The sequence below is a fragment of the Gavialis gangeticus genome, unplaced genomic scaffold (genome assembly GCF_001723915.1).
Source record: "Gavialis gangeticus isolate Ggan-Ray unplaced genomic scaffold, GavGan_comp1, whole genome shotgun sequence".
NCBI lineage: Eukaryota > Metazoa > Chordata > Crocodylia > Gavialidae > Gavialis > Gavialis gangeticus.
Genome location: NW_017728994.1, coordinates 16040016 through 16057815, shown reverse-complemented (window position 1 = coordinate 16057815; position 17800 = coordinate 16040016). Strand labels below are relative to the sequence as shown.

General features: G+C 42.8%; 1 protein-coding gene and 1 long non-coding RNA gene across 2 annotated transcripts in view; one reads left to right on the top strand and one right to left on the bottom strand.

The window, feature by feature from the left end:
- The window catches only part of LOC109287352, a 7533-nt gene extending 633 nt beyond the window's left edge, over positions 1-6900 (top strand). The window contains exons 2-3 of the long non-coding RNA XR_002094838.1: positions 5356-5494; positions 6760-6900. This is a non-coding gene — a long non-coding RNA (uncharacterized LOC109287352). The remainder of the gene's footprint in view (positions 1-5355; positions 5495-6759) is intronic.
- The window catches only part of ZCCHC24 (zinc finger CCHC-type containing 24), a 285478-nt gene that overhangs the window by 154986 nt on the left and 112692 nt on the right, over positions 1-17800 (bottom strand). The window lies entirely within an intron of this gene.

Below are 17800 nucleotides of genomic sequence, written 5' to 3'. Positions count from 1 at the left end.
GCCAAGTGCTATGAGGCTGTGCTGGGCAGGGGAAACTACTACAACCCACAGCCTAGACACTGCTTCCTGCTGAGCCAGGGAAGGGATCTGAGCAGGACTCAGCTGTCTTGCAGGGACCACAGGGGAGGAGCCTTCTCCTGCTGCACTGAGACCCCTGGAGCTCTGCAAGGGACACCAGCAGCAGGGACCACCCACAGCTCCTGTGCCAGGGACACAGACACAGCCCTGCTCTCTGAGACACCCAGCCAGGGGCAGTGCACACAGTACACAGTGTACAAGTTGTAGACTGTGTAAATAAGTTCTTGATGGTTTATTAGTTGGAGTATCAATGTATTTATTTATTGGTTCCTTATTTATTATGGGTAATTTGTATACCTTCCCCTACTATAACGTGTATCCAAGAAGCACTAACCCTTAAGCCACCATCACCAGGTCATGCAGTGTAATATTTATTTTATTGCATTGGTTATATATTACCTTGTAAATAATTAAATCCTGTAAATATTTTTAGAACAGTCTGCAAGGTTGATTGTAAGGGGAGGCTCTTCGCTTGGGGACCCTGCAGCAGCTACTGGGTACTCCAGGATCCCACTACTCAGGTGAGGGTGCAGGTAGTGTTGCATCCAGGGTTACACATATAATACTTGCATAGAGTCTGACAAAACGAATCTGTATTGTGTGAACTATTGATCATGACTGTGCCAGCATACTTGCTTTTTCCAATCTTTAACTCCCTCTTGGGAAGCAGAACAAAATAATGACTGTTTGGCATGCATCACCAGGGACCAGCATGAAGTAATGAAACTTCCCCCCCGTGGTGATGTTCTTAAAGCACGCAGTTCTTACATTTAACAAATTGTTCCTTTATTTAAGGGTTATATCACAGAAACCAGAGCCTAAGGTTAACTTCAGCTTGCTACAAAATGGATGTTTTTACACAACGGTGCAATGTAAAGATACAAGACTTTATTTTAAATGAATTACCTTGGGTGCTGAAAACAGTGCAGTGACAGCAAGCCTGAGAAGCAGGGCAAAATAATCCACACTCAGCGCTGTGCTGTTGTGGTTAGACTACACAGACAGGGGGAGGGGGTGAAAGGCTGAGCTCTTCAATGAGTTTTTTGCCTCAGTGTTTCTGAACAAGGGTCAAGACAAGTCTCCTAATGGGTTCTTAGATGGGCATCAGAGGGACACCAGCCTACCACTGTTGACACTGATGTGGTGCAGAGTCACTTGGATGGACTGGATGTGTTCAAGTCAGCAGGCCCGGATAAGCTGCATCTGAGAGTACTGAAGGAATTGGCTGATGTCATAGCAGAACCACTGGTACGGGTGTTTGAGCACTCATGGCACTCAGGTCAGGTCCCAGAGGACTTGAAATCATTAGCAAAGCTAACTGCACTGTATCATGTATCAGCAGATGCATGACCAATAGAACCAAGGAGGTGATACTTCCCCTCTATGCGGCACTGGTCAGACTGCAGTTGGAGTACTGCGTACAGTTTTGGGCACCATACTTTAAGAAGGATGTGGATAGCTCAAGAGGGTCCAGAGGGGCCACTCGTATGGTTAAGGATTTGCAGGCCAAGCCCTAGGAGGAGAGACTAAGGGACCTGGATCTCTTCAGCTTCCGCAAGAGAAGGCTGAGAAGTGAACTTGTGTCCACCTACAAATTCATTAGGGGGACACAGCAAGGAACTGAAGATGCTCTGTTCACCAGAGTGCCTCTTGGGGTAACAAAGAACAATGGTCACCAACTGACAGAGGGCAGATTTAGGTTAGATATCAGAAAGAACTTCTTCACAGTAAGGATGTCCAGAATTTGGAATAGGCTTCCAAGGGAGGTGGTGCTCTCCTCTACCTTGGGGGTCTTTAAAAGAAGGCTGGATAGGCATCTACCTGGGGTTATCTGACCCCAGCACTCTTTCCTGCCCAGGGCAGGGGGTTGGACTTGATTATCTGTTGAGGTCCCTTCCAACCCTAGCATCTATGAATCTACTACTGGTACACAACATAGCTAACTTAAAGGGAGGTCAAGTACCTCTGCCCTAAACTGCAGTCTATAGTGTAGATCATATACTATGTCCATTCCCATCACTGAAGTTCAACTTATTAGTGCACACTCTACATGAAGTAGTAAATATTTTGCAGATCTGGTCCATCAAAGTTTGCCCTCCACCCACGGTTTGCTACTGGCGATGGGTGCATCGAGCCCAGATTGCAGTCTGCAAAATACACTAATCTGGAGTGCACACTGGTTTCCAAGGCACAAGCAAGAGTCTTTCCGGATCTTTTCTTCCCTCACTCCCTTAGAGCAATGCATTTTTATGCCACCATTATTTAGTTCCTGCCCTGCGGCTCTCTCTCTTAAAACTTTGATTTTACTTTATGCTTATGGGGATTGATTTTGCTCCCAGTTAAGTGAATAGCAAAACACCCACTGATTCCAGTGCAGCAGGACTAGCCTGTAGTGGGATTCCATCATCATGGTAGTAACAGAAAGTCAATGAATTTTAAAAATGTTGAGGTGCAAATACAGGCTGGATAGAGACAAAATATGAGCAATCACATGAGTCTTGCAGTCCTCAGTGAAGATCAAAGACGTCTGCATAACTTGCTTTTCCCATTAGTTTTATTTTCACATGGCTCTGCTCCTTCAGGTTCCAGGCACGACTAAAAGCTGTAGTGCCAAAATACCATGAAAAAGGCTGCTCCTGCAAAATTTCTGGCTTTACCAGATGGAGGAAAATCTCATGAAAGAATCTACTCGTGTTTTCTTTCCAGCCCTGCTTGGCAAGGCAAAAAGGTAGACTGAGGTTCCATTTGGAAGTTCTGAACCTTATTTGAACTTTTCTTTAGTTCTCCATAATTCCTGTAAATATTTAGAACTCTGTGAATCTCTGTTATGTCAGCTGTGTTGTTCTTTCTATTGTCTCATAAAAATCATAAAACTTATAAAACCCAGGGATGATGAAGTTATTATCAATCTACTAGTTCAAAATTAGCATAATCTATAATATGTTAGTAATAGAGGTTCAAACAAATATAGAGTCCCATTGTGCCAGGTGCTATATAAATGTGTCATAAAAGAAACTTCCAGCCTGGAACAATTTACAGTTTAACCAGAAAAGGGGTGAGGGAGAGCTTTCCATCTATAACATATGATGAAAGCTAGGTTATGTGATTTGCCAAAGGTCACACAGGAAGTTAGTGGCAGAGCCACAAATTAACATAATCTCCTGAGTTCAGGTCTAATGCTTTAACTTCAAGACCATCGTCCTCTTTCTCAAAGAAGCCACATATGGGGAGATGCCGATTTGAAAACTGAAACATTTTTTTAAAAAACAGCTTCTGAAGGAGCTGGTTGGGACTGAGTCCAGCTCATTTCAGCAGCAAAAACTTGCCGCTCTCCAGTTCTGTGCTGCGGGCAGCAAACAGAGTCCATCCAAAAGTGACAGTTTTAGCGCTTAGGAGAACTCAAAAACTTAATTTTCAAGCCTACAGGTGCACCTAACCTGATGGAAGAAAAAGGTGGATTTTATTTCCTCTGCTTTATAATTTTCTTGCATTGCAAATTTTTATTGGAGCTGCTGAAAAAAAGTAAAGAAAAAGAACAGTTTGCTGACTCAGTGTGGCTCCCACATAAGCCAGTTTTTCCCATACTTCTGTGGTTGAGGACAGGAATTTGTCTATAACTTCATTGTCAATTACTGAAAGCCATGTTGTTTTGTTCCTTTTAGAAATTGCTATAATAAACTGTTGTAATCCAATTGAAATAGTAATGTGAGTCCCATTAAAGGCTCACTTCTTTCAGAGTTTTCAAGGCAATAAACAAAGTTGACTACTTGGAGTGAACTACAGAAATACAGTCCAGTCAATCTTTACGTTAATCAAACACAAGAAGTCCATGCTGTTTCCAGTATATATTTTATAGCTAAGACTTACAGCCAGTGGCAACATGGTAGGCTGAAGTTCCTTGGGTGCTGGTATTTACCAAGGAGGACATGGCTACAGTTTTGAAAAACATGAGCTCCCTAGGGAGGACTTGTGGGGCACTGCACTGCCTCAGGGGGAATTCATAGAGCCAAGGAATATATTTCTGACAGCACTAGAAAGATGCCCCATGCAAAGTCCATTAGTCAGAACAAACACAGCTCTGTTTTGCATGATGTGAGTAGATTCTAAGGGCACATTACTGCCTTTTCGTAAAAAAGGGTGCTCTTTGTGATAGAAATTCCTTAGCATACTGCATACTACAGCTAAATCAGAGACCCTCCCCCACACACAATATTTCTGTTGTGTTACTATGGCTAATGTGTGACACTGCAAGAGACAAAAGCTGATGGGACACAATTGGGACTATCTTCACTAAACAGTAAGTGGGATTATCTTCTTTAAGGTTATTATTATTACTCTCTCATAACTCATACAGTGGAACCCAACTGTCTGGCCTTTGCTATTTGAAGGGTGTTTAGAGAGTTAGTGAGCCAGCAGAGGCAAAGAGTTCTATAGTGCGGCCTTCAGAAGGACAGAAGAATAGAAGTGGATCCAAGAATCTAACAGTTTGCCCTGATCCAAGCATTCAGATAAAACCTGGCTAGTGCATCTTGTGTAGATTACAATCCAAAACATCTGAGTTCAGCCTCTTAGACTTCCTAAGGCATCTTGAGCAAGTTTTTACTTTATGTTTGTCTGAGTTTCTTTTATGTAAAATAGCAATCTTTTCTCCTACCCCTTCCCTGTTTCATCCCATTAGATTATAAATTCTTTGGAGCCAGGACAGCCTGTTACTATACGTGCATGGACCACATTTAGCATAATGGATCCCAAACTGATATTCAGACTCTTAAGGGCTACTATAAGATAGTCCCAAACAAACAATAATAATAATAATACACTTCCCAAGCAGTACTTCTGCATCAAGTTGGAGTCTGCCTGCAACTCGGTACAACTTGGGTATAATCCTTTGACTCCTTAAGTTTGCCATTGCATCTCTCAAAGTATTCTTGTACTTTTGATGTGATTCTCCTGAAAAAAATGAAACCTTCCTCCAGCATACAAGATTTGACTTTTTATGGATTAGATAGCAAAGACTTGTGTCTTCCCAATGTATTTTCTCCCCTGGGTTTCATTCTTGCTACCAAATGACAGAGTTGGATGCTAGAGGTAACATATTGCTGAACTAGCATGGCTTTGAGAGACTGGTAATGTGCCTGTCACATACTTATTTGTGAAGCAAGTAAGTTACCTTTTCAACTAGTTTCATAACTGAAGTTTATCCAATGCTAAACCAACCAATTCCTCTTGCCACCCACTAACTGACAGAGCTGCTGTTGTATTCTGCTATCACTTCAGATCAATGTGAAGATAGTGCATTTCAAAAGTACCTCCTACAAGGATATGGCAGCATCAGTCCTTCAACCTCCAGAAATGCAACATAATATCAAGATGCACCACCAAAGACAAGAGTCATCCACCCAGGAATCATGTACAGGTAATTCAGCAATGACTATTTACCTGATAATGAGTGGATCACAAAAAGATTACGCCATAGATCACTCAAATCCAATAAATTCAGATAGATGCATTGGTACATACAGTATACTTTATTAGGCTTTAAAAATGCATAGGTTCCAAACTGATAGTTCTGGAGTCTAAAGCCCTTTCTTTAAGGGAGACAACAGATACTGCATTGGCCCTGACAGTTCAAGCTTCCCCTCAACATTTTTGCCACCATGCGCCATGGCTGGACGCTGCTTGTTTGGGACAAATATAGTGAACAGAATGATACTTATAAATGTGAAGGTAGTTCAATTGCTTTGTCGTTTTCCATTTTCAGTCTTTCTGATAACACTGTTGATAAGGTGTCAGTTACACTGATGATAGTGGCATTTCTGATGTAGACTTCCGTCCACAAGGAAATGGCCCAAGACCATTAACTTATTTAATACAGTCTGCCAGAGAGAGCTAACAGGCTTTCTTTCAATATAAAACAACAGCTATGTAATCTGAAATTCATATGTGCTGAGATTTTAAGTTTCGCACCATGGTACCTGCTGGCAGATAGGCCAAATCTGTACATAACTCAGTCTCAGCTGGCTAACTAGAGCAAAAGGAAGTTATCGGACTGTTAGGTCAGCAAACTGTAAGGAAGGTTACATCCCTTTTACATAACTCACTGCAGATGGCAGGAAACCCCCCTTTTACCCATAAATTTTTATTTCCTTTTTAAGGAAGTTTAGTCACCATCCTTTCCCCTCTCTCATCATTCCACATACCCCTCACAACCAAACACACACATTCACACTCATACATGTACACTCACACAGACACGGAGACACTCTCATTCTCTCTCTTTCCCTCTTCCCAACTTCTCCCTCCCTCCATTGTCTGTAGTGTTGTCTGTTTTCTTAATTTAGATTTTAACCACTTGGGCCTGTCACTGGAAATATAAACAGTCTGTGGCTGTAAGACAGTGCAGTTGGATATAAAATTCTGATGTCATATGGCTGTTACACCTTCTATTTACTTTAATCATGACAGATCCTAATCCTGTCAAAATCATGCAAGACTGATGAAAATGTGTGCTACACAAACAGTTATATTTTCTCTGGTTGGTTATTCCTTTTTAAGTAGAGTAAGGATGAACTGTATTCACTCTGTTTCTGTTGTTTAGGATAGTATGGAGTAACAAAATATGAAAATGTAATTAAGGTATGTTACTGTAATGAAAACCTAATTCCTATTTTCTCTTTTAAGACTCCATACACACCCCATCTGCAGTTACCAAACTGGGGATCCAAGCATACAGAATGCTCTAAATTGTCCTATGTGGATACTGATAACTTCAGTAATTCTCCATAATGCAACTAACTGGACTCATTCTAAAACACCCACCTCCAGAGCTCTCGTCATCCCTCATCTTACCAAACTGGCAGCAAAACACCTGTAAATGATGGGGGCTTTTAATGACAAAGTCTGATACCAGCAGGCCCCAGGCACTTTAAGGTCCTACTGATGTACTGACCAAGCAGTACATCAAAGAGACTCAGACCCCACTGGAACTCTGATTCCATTATGGACAGGTCATCAAGCAGGAAGTGGTGAAGATCTTACAGAGGAAATTGTTTTTGAGGGGGATCACCAAAAGGAGAGAAAGGGTCTGCAATCTGTGAAATGGACTGATACATATATTTAGCCTAGAAAGCAGAAACAGCTACTCCAGAATTGGAAAAAGTCAGCAGTAGGGAAGTAGGGTAAGGTCCAGTTCCACAGGACATTAGCATGTTATGCCAGGTGAGAGACCGGTTTACAAAGAGCTATGGAGATATTTTCGCCCATGAGGGCAAGTTACTTTCTTTTGATTTTTCTTGCTGTTGTTGTCCCTTGTTCATCTTTCTGTTCCTTTTAGAGATCTGCTACAGCTCCTCCTTCCAAGAAGCATAAAACTTGTCAGTCATTATGTCTACATGAGGTCATGTTACACACTATGCTCTACTGTCTGAGTACTCCTTGAGCAACTTAAACTGAGGAAGAAAAACAAAGCAAAGTAGTTATCCTTAACCTTACTAAGAGGAAGGAATACAAGGGACGATGGAGAGAATAATGGAGAAAGAGGGCTTACCCTGCAACTGCAGTGATGAAGTGTAGGGGGCTCAGACCATCAAGAGGAAGAGGAAGGAAGTCTAGCTTGTGAAGGAAAACAAAGCTATAAAGAGATAAAAGCATGGGCACCCACCCCATGTCTTCATCCCTCTTCAAACCTCTTCAAGTCCTTCCTAAGGAGCTGCTAAAAACAACCTGAACAAATAGGAATGTGGGCTCTTGAGAGCCCCCAGGATATAGAACACACTCAGCTTTTGAAAGCACAACCCAGAATGTACGCCCCAATTTGGTGCAGGATGGTAGTCCTCCAGAGAGGAAAGATTATGCAGAGATCAGAGAATTAGCTGCACCCAAATCACCTATGTAAATTCTTTCTGGATTGGACTCATATTCATTAAATCCCTCAAGTAAATTAGTCTGGTTCCTTTCTCTGCATCTTCTATATTTTTGTATCATTCTCTTCTACTTCTTTCCGTTATTTCTATGATGCAACAATGTTAGTCAACAGAGAAGCTGAGAAATGGAAGTAAGAATGAAAAGACGTAACATTTTCTTATATGGGGACTGGAGTCTTCTGTGGGTTGTAGGCAGAGCCACTGCCAGCATGACACGTCATCAAAGGAGAAGGGAGAGATAGCAGCTATGCGAGAGAACAAAACTGCATCCGCTTCTGGTGCCTGTAACTAAAACAGATGTTGATAAATATCTGTTTAGGAAAGAGCCATGAAAACCATTAAAGCACTAGAAAAACCTGTATCATGGTGTGATAAAAGATCTTAAAATAAGAGAAAATTGAGAGTGACTTACTCACAGATTTTAATTATCTATACTGCATACACAAATTTGATAACAGAAGGCTCTTTAATTTACATATTAAAGTCATAACAAGATGAAGTCACTGGAAGCTGAAACCAGAAAAATTTAGACATAAATGAGTTAAAAATCATGAACTGTTAAAAAAGATAAAAACCTTTAGCTGTGAGAATAATCCTGAAACAGCTCCTAAGGGTCAGAGTGGATTCCCCTGCACTGTAAATTTCAAATCAAGTTTGATTTTTATATATATTTTAAGATATGCTCTTGCTCAGCTCTGTTAGCAATATGGCTAGCTAGGGAAAGCCTTCCTACTTAATCCACAGTGAGGCTGCCGCCCCAAATTAGGCAAGTGTAAATCACAAATATGCAGAATAGATGGAGAAAGGTCGGAAAAGGAACGGAGCATTAGTTATTGACTGTTTCTAAAACAGTATGTGTGCTTGTACCTCCAGAAGCCTGCTTTTCAACCTTTGGTCTCAGTCAAGACAGAATGTATTATATTTACACCTTCAGTCTTGATTCAGAAAAGACCAAAAGGATGGCCCTTTTTAAAATTGTAAATACCTGTATTTAATGCAGCAGTATGTCAGAAAGCACAAGATTCAGGAGGTGGTTTACATAGCCAATACTCCTACTGATATAAAATGAGCAGATTAGCTGTACAATTTTGTATGATGCTTCCTTCACAGGAATAGCACCAAAACTATATTTATGCAGCATCTTTCACCTGGGATCTCGAAACACTTCATAAGCTGCATACATATAGCAGCTTTTGCTTAGAGTCATCTGGAGGAGGGTGGTTATCAGTAATGGCTAACTACAGGGACAAAGCACTGTGTTTGCTAGGGCTCCCAACTAAAATGGAACCACCTGAGTTTTTCTCTTTGTCATGCAAACAACTAACATAGAGCATATATCCTTCCAGGGTGCAACACTTTTGACTTGAGCATAACCATGTCTATTTATACCATCAAAATGAACTGGTCTTGTGTGGTTTGTCAGTCACCTGTTTCAATGCTGAGAAGAGTATATATAAAAAACTAGGGAGAGCTTCTGAGGTAAAAAATTGGGGAGGGGGAGGTGGGGAGGGAAGCAGAAGCAGCTGGTTGGGGAAAGGCAGAATTTGAAAATCCACCCCCTGTGATTCCATTTAAAAATGAAGAACTAGTTGAAACTGGCTGCTTGCAGCATCAAAATTGTAATATAAGGGTTGTTTCTTTTTAAAGAGCTTAATAGACAGGAAGTAGGGTTGCCAACTCTGTTTGAATCTATTCTGGGAGGTTTCCAGAAAGCCAACGTGCCTGCGACACAACGTGAATGTGCCCACATGCTTGTCTATATCAGTTATGGATTACAGTGTGTAGACTTCACATCAGGAAGGCAAATGCACATTACTATTACATTTTAAAAACACACTGGAGTACTGTATAAATTGGATTCAACATTTAGGATTTATTTTAATTAATGCCCTATCATTTATCTCCCAGTTGACTCTCAGCAGTCTCCTGGAGATTCATATCTAATTTCTGGAGACTCCAAGGCAATCCTGGATGGCTGGAAACCCTAACAGGAAGGCTGTTAAAATGCAAACCCCAGTGCTGTGGTTATGACTTAAAATTTAAAACTAAGTTTTGGTTTTGGTTTCTTTTCCATTTATTTCTCTCTGCTGGCCCCTTTCCTGTTCACAAGGGGCAGAGAAAGTAGAATGTATAGGTGCCCAGCTTCCCCTCAGGAAAGTATCTTTACCCACTATTTATTTCCTCTTGTTTTACCTAACTTATCAGGAGCTTCTTTCAAAAGATCTAAGATTCACTCACTGCCTTGAAATATTCCCATATCGGCTACTTATGCTGACTGAATTGTGTCAATTCAGTGGTTTCACCTGGAGACCCTTTTACTCATCGTAAGTCCTGGTTCATCCATCAGATATGGGGTATACCTACACCATGTAGGGGTAGCGTGTTCTAGCCTTACTCATTTGCTTCTCCTACTCACATATTCCAAACCTGGAAGCAGTGGGTGAGGCTGTTCCATTGGTTTCCCCAGCAGCCATTTTCTAGCAAGTTAGAAGTCTGGAGAGTAGCAGCAGAGAGATGCTCTGGAGGGCCAGACCAAACTATTTTCCAGGTTTGGAGTGTGTGAGCAGAAATGGGTATGCAAGGCATGCAGAGAACAGCCCAACAGGCTGTTGCCATGCAGCCGAAATACTTTGAGAAATGATTTACAGGCTTTTTCTTTCTGATTCTGCGAGACACTTAGCATCTGCATATGTTTTGTACCCAGGGGTATCAGTCAACAAACCTAGATCCTACAGTTAGTGACATTTATTACTAAGACACAGACATTATGACACAAGCCAGAACCAGCACATGCTAGAACCAGAACTTCCTAGCAGATATGGAAACCATTTTTGCCTCATAAAATTGATATAAAACAATCGTTGCCTCAAAAAATTAGTGTAACTGTCTGTATCTACATGAGAAGCTGACTGAGCAGTAGCCCATGACTACCACACAGTAGCATCATGTAGCAGAAAGAATGACACAAGGCTACTGTGCAGTAGTCCCTAGCTACCGCGCAGTCAGCATCACAAAAAAGCCATTCAGACCGCTACACAAGTGTTTATACAAGTACTTAATGACTGTGCAGTAACAACTGTGCAATCGGCATTTTGTATAGGCACACCAACTGAAATTACTCTTCTTGGGTCAAGTTTGAATAGCTAACTGAAACAACTGTTTGAGTAGTACTCAAACGATACTTTTTGAGTCCTGTAGTATTGTTGAGCATAACTAGTACTTGAGGCAAAATTGTCTCAGATTCTGACCCATGGGCCAGGTAAAGTTGTCCAATTTCACAGGAACAAAGGCAGGCAGAACAGTATCTGCTTAGGGCTTTTTGGAACTAATCATCAGGTCATCTGGTAATGTCCTTCCATTCTTCCTTACAAATGCCTTGGGAAAAGCTGTTTAAGAAGAGCTTGAACTAATAAGAGAGTGGCTTTTGTTTTCTTGATGGGCTGATAAGCTTTTGTGTTCTGATAAGCTCCCTGCTGGCTGCTGGCTTGTTTCAAAGGCTGCAATCTGACAGTGTTCAAGATGGGACAGAGAGAGGTGTGAGAAATGACCTGGTTTGCAGTGCATGAGACCTGTGAGTGCCATCAGTTTGGTGCAGACAGTATGAAGAAGCAGGGAGAGGGACACTGAAAAGCTCAGTATCATCAACAGATGCATGCACTCCACACAAGCAGTCCTCCCTTCCACCCCACCTTTGCCTCAGAGTGCTAGCCAGGGGCTGGGGACTGTAACACTCCTGCCCCTTGAGCAGCAAGTAGGGGGAAAAGCCTGGTGAGGGCTGCTTCCTCCTTTCCCTCCAGGTACACCCTGGCTGGGAACTATGCAGGCCAGGGTGGGGGTTTAAACCTCTCTGTAATCATAGTGTCCTGCTGAGGCCTGGCCACCCCCCGCCAGGTCAGCATTGTGGAAGGGAAGGAAGTGCTGCTCTAGCACCCCCCAGCTTCTAGCCTGAGGCATGTGCCTGCATTTCCTGAATCAAAAGTGAATGTTTATCCACTTGCAAATTAGTTCAATCTCTGCAAGTTAGACTAACCTGAAAAGATTGAATCAATTTAAGCTCAGGCTTTTTGAATGCCTATCCCTAGCCTTGTGTTAAAGAATGTATTCTGTAGAGGTGATGGCTTGACAGTGAAGAATGAATTATGGCTGTTGGAGACATGAATGATTAGTGCCTCCTGTGACTGGGGGGGGCACCATGGCAGGGGATGGGGACCGCCCGCAGCCACCATCAGCAATGTCGGCAGTGGGGGAGGGTGGAGCGTGGCAAGTGGCAGGTGGTGAGTGGGGACCGCCTGCAGCTGCCATCCACACTGTCAATGGCAGCGAGCAAAAACCACCTGTAGCCACCGGTGGCTGCATTGGCAGCAAGGTGGGGGGCGGCGACCACCCACAGAAGCGGGTGCTGGCTTTGAGGGCGGCCAATCTCAGGAGGGGCATGTACCCCACTGTTCCCCCTCTATGCATTGCCTATGGTTGGAGATGAGGGGAGAAAAAAAATGTAAGTGAAAACAGTTAAACAATATAAAACTGGAAGAAGATTCAGTCTGGGAAATGTACCACACCTAAGTGCAGGGGTATCAGAGTTGGTTCCTTCAAAGTTTATGCAATTTCTCACAATACTGTTTTTTCTATGTCCTTTTATTTCCATTTTCTGTCTAAAGTCTAGACCAATCCACCTCAGCTCCTGTAACAGTAAAATTCAGTAGAGGCTGTATAAGATTTTGGAAAGCAGATATTCTGGATCAAGGGCAGAGATGTTTACAAGAAAAACTGGATAAAGAAATGGCATCTTGAAAAAGAAAAAACTGACAGGAGGAGGAAGAGAATAAGGAAGGAGTTGTGAAAGAGCATTACGTGACCATGAATGAGAGTGCATGTAGAGAGCAGGGGGTGGAGAGTCAGGGTAAGTAAGGGACTAGAAAAGCTTGCAGTATGTGCTACAGATTCTTAGAGGACAAGTGAGTGCAAGCTGAGAGCAGCTTTCCTAAGGTTGGCAGGCTGAACTCAATTAGGGCTAGGCCCAACCCCCCAATGAAATCAATGGCATTCTTTCCACTGACTTAAATGGGAATTGGGTAGGACCCTTAACGAGGTAACCTTTGGAGAATGCTATATGCTGCCCTCTCCACATCTTCTGGCTTCAGGAACACATATTGCTTACACCAGTTGGGAAGCTTCAGGCAGCAGCTGTTTTCCCTCAGCATCTCCTATCCCCATTCCTCATATTTCCCAGACTCTTATCTCCACAGCTTCTGGTCTTGACCCTTGTCAACCACCAAATGTATTAGGGGTTTCAGGGGAGGAGATTTGGGGCAGAAAAAGAAAACAGTTCAAGAAGTGTTTGGAAGAGATCTTCACATGAGATAATACAAGGGAATGTGTTAAAATTCATGGGAGTAAAGCATTCCAGAAATAAAGATGAGACGCTGCCCCTCTGTCTCTAGATCTGTCACTTAAGGAGTTCCACAAAGATAAATGCTCTCTCTGGTTTTATTCAACATCTATGTGCAGTCCTTGAGCAAATGGACAATGAAATGGACAAGAAATGAGCAGATATAGATGCACATAGCTCTACCAACTCACCACCAAATATCACTACCAAAATAGCTCCATCTTCAGAAGAGATCAAATCATGGTTGAAGTTGAAGCAGACATTATGCTGATGGATAGGGCAAATCACTTTGAGAGTCTGCTGTTTCCTTTGGTTGAAGGCAGACATGCACAATTAGGCAGTTTAGTCCATACTTTAAGAGAGTTTCTGGATTCTTTGTCCATACTATAAGCTCTTATGCAGCAGAATCCACAGGTAATGTGGAATGACTAAAAGGCTCCATTCCATTCTGGCAAAGAATGGCTTTAGTTATACACATCTTTATTATCTTCTGTCTGGACACATCTGGAATATAGCTGGGCCTGAAGCCTTCACCCCAACAAAACGCCGGGTACTACAGAACACTGCAGCACATTGTTTCAGCAACACCAGCTACTGTGAGAACATCGGATCTGTCCTCTGCTCTGCACACTGGCTTTGTGCAGCATAAGGAATCAAATTTAAGGTCTCAATCCTTTATTTTCTAGATTCTGAATGTCCTGAGTCCTGCATATCATGCTTTAACTATGGGACAAGGACTATGGTTTGCAGGTTGCCTATTTTTCACAGCTAAACTTTCTGTGCATGACAGACAAAGATTTTTCCAATTGTGGACTGGTACAAGATTGTGGGATGAACTCCTCTAGGAACTAAGGACTATCAAAGCCCTCAGCCATTTCCCTCCAAGTATAATGTACACTGCTATATTGAACTGTTAGGGAGGAAAAAACCTACAAAAAGGAAATATATACACTATGTACAAGTCTCCCTTAGCAAAGACTGTGAATAAACCACATGAAAGGTCTTAGTCAAATGTAATGAATGACATCGATATTCTCAGATACTGTCAGCAGTATAAAAACCTATATTAATTTTTTCATTACATCCATTACATTACATTCCTTTCATTTCAAAGAGTATTGCTCGGGCATCCATGGATGAAGTTAGGGAGGCCAAAGCGCAATTGAAGTTGCAGGTAGCAAGGGACATCAAGTGTAATAAAAAGGGTTTCTTTAGGTATGCCAGCAACAAGAGGACGACCAAGGAAAGTGCGGGTCCTTTACTAAATGGGGCTCTTTAGCCTGGAAAAGTGCAGGCTCAGGGGTGATCTGACGGCCACCTATAAGTTTCAGGGGTGACCACCAGGATCTGGGGGAACGTTTGTTCACCAGAGCGCCCCAAGGGATGACGAGGTCGAATGGTCATAAACTACTGCAAGACCATTTCAGGCTGGACATAAGGAAGAATTTCTTTACTGTCCAAGCCCCCAAGGTCTGGAACAGCCTGCCATCGGAGGTGGTTCAAGCACCTACATTGAACGCCTTCAAGAGCAAATTGGATGCTTATCTTGCTGGGATCCTATGACCCCAGCTGACTTCCTGCCCTTTGGGTGGGGAGCTGGACTCGATGATCTTCTGAGGTCCCTTCCAGCCCTAATGTCTATGAAATCTATGAAAGCTATAAATGGGGGAGGCAACCTAGTGACAGAGGATGCAGAAAAGGCTGAAGTGCTCAATGCCTTTTTCACCTCAGTCTTCACAGGTAAGGTCAAGTCCCAGACTACTGCACCTGGCAGCACAGTTTGGGGAGGAGGTAAGCAGCCAGCAGTGGCAAAAGAACAGGTTAGGGACTATTTAGAAAATCTGGATGTGTACAAGTCCATGGGGCTGGATGGGATGCACCTCATGGTGCTGAGGGAGTTGGCTGATGTGATTGCAGAGCTACTGAATATCATCCTTGAAAACTCATGGCAGTTGGGAGACGTTCTGGACAATTGGAAATGGGCAAATATAGTGTCCATCTTTAAGAAAGGGAAGAAGGAGGATCTAGGGATCTACAGACTGGTCAGCCTCACCTCAGTCCCTAGAAAAATCATGAGGCAGGTCCTCAAGGAATCCATTTCTAAGTACTTGGAGGAGAAGGAGGTGATTAGAAACAGTCAGCATGGATTCACCAAGGGCACATCATGCCTGACCAACCTGACTGCCTTCTATGACGAAATGACTGGCTCTGTGGATGTGGGGAGACCAGTGGATGTGATATACCCTGAGTGTGTATACATATGCTCTGGGAGTGGGGTAGGAGGGAACTTTAATTAGAGTGGCTCTGAGTGCCGCTCTAATTAAAGCGCCCAGAGTATCTTGTGCATCAGTATCCCTGTGCTTCAAAATGGCAGCAAGAGCACTTTCTCTAAAGCTTGTTGATACACAAGACACTGGAGGCTGGTACATGAGATGCCTGGAGCATCTTGTATATCAGCATCCCCATGCTTCAAAATGGCTGCAGGGGTACTTTATATAAAGCACATCAAACAAGCTTTAGATAAAGAACCCCTGCCACCATTTTGAAGCATGTGGACACTGATACACGAAATGCTGGAGGCTGCTAGAGAGCAGTAATTACCACGCTCCAGCAGACTCAATTAATCACTGTCAAAGTAATTATAGCATGTCAGAGCAACCTTGCTGCTCATGTATAGGCACCCCTTGACTTTATCAAGGTTTTGGATACAGTCTTCCACAACATTCTCACAAGCAAGCTACGGGTTGAATGAATGGATTATAAGGTGGATAGAAAACTGGCTGGATTATTGGGCTCAGAGGGCAGTAGTCAATGGCTTGATGTCTAGTTGGCAGCTGGTATTAAGTAGAGTGCCTCAAGGGTCAGTCCTGGGGCTGGTTCTGTTCAATATTTTCATTAACAACCTGGAAGATGAAATGGATTGCACGCTCAGCAAGTTTGCAGATGACACCAAGCTGGGGGGAATAGTAGATATGCTGGTGGGTAGGGATAAGATTCAGAGAGACCTTGACAAATTGGAGGATTGGGCCAAAAGAAATCTCATGAGGTTCAATAAGGACAAGTGCAAAATCCTACACATAGGATGGAACAATCCCATGCACCAGTACAGACTTGGGACCAACTGGCTAAGTAGCAGCTCAGCAGAAAAAGACCTGGGGGTTACACTGGACAATAAGCTGAATATGAGCCAACAGTGTGCCCTTGTTGTGAAGAAGTCTAACAGCATACTGGGCTGCATTGTTAGGATCTTTGCCAGCAGATCAAGGGAAGTGATTATTCCCCTCTGTTTGGCACTGGTCAGGAAACATACAGAGTACTGTGTCCAGTTTTGGGCCCCCCACTACAAGAAAGATGTGGACAAATTGCAGAGTCCAGCGGAGGGCAGTGAGAATGGTTAGGGAGCTGGGGCACATGACTTATGAGGGGAGGCTGAGGGAACTGGGGTTATTTAGTCTAGAGAAAAGAAGACTGAGGGGGGATTTAATAGCTGCCTTAAACTCCCTGCAGGGTGGTTCCAAAGAAGATTGTTCTCAGTTGTGGCAGATAACAGAACAAGGAGCAACGGTCTCAAGTTGCAGCAAGGGAAGTTTAGATTAGATCTTAGGAAAGAACTTTCTCAATTGGAGTGTAGTAAAGCGCTGGAATAAGTTACCCCAAGAGGTTGAGGAATCTCCATTCTTAGAGGTTTTAAGATCTGGCTAGATAAAGCCCCTGCCTTGAGTAGGGAGTTGGACTAGATGGCCTCCTGAGGTCCCTTCCAACCCTAATTTTCTATGATTTCTATTATTACTTCTTGAGTGTAAATGTACCAGCTTTCCCAAGTAAGTGTCTTTGTTTAGGAGGATTCTAAAGTGGAGCTTGATCTCAAATCATAGAATTTGAAATCATGGACTAAACTAAAAATAGCAGCCTTATGCCAAGTTTCCTCCTTATCTTGACCCAGATAGTAGTCAAAAGAAAGAAGGATATGGATTGCAGTTCTGCTGCAGTATGGATATACTCTGTTGGCAGAGCAGCCCCTTGGTGCTACAGGAATCCAGATGTGAGACTACTTTAAATTGTCCCAGTATCTAAACTGGCAACCAGTTGTCCCAGAGTACAGGAAGTGCAAAGACAGAATCAAGCATTTGGCATGTTTCTGCACCAAGCAGAACTCTGCTGAAACAAAAATCATGTGCAGTGTACCTGACAGGCCGCACATATGAAGACCTGTTGGTTAACATTCACATACAGATGTAGAAGTTTGCAAGTTCTTTTGAATGTTTTGATGCTCTGGAGGGCCCAAAGTAAAAAAAAATACAGGTGTCAGTTTCAGTTTTATAAATACTAAGTTTCTACTGTCACATGCTAAAAGGACATTTCCTTTGTATTACGAAAGTTTTTGTTCTCCTCCTTCCTGTTTTTCCCTATC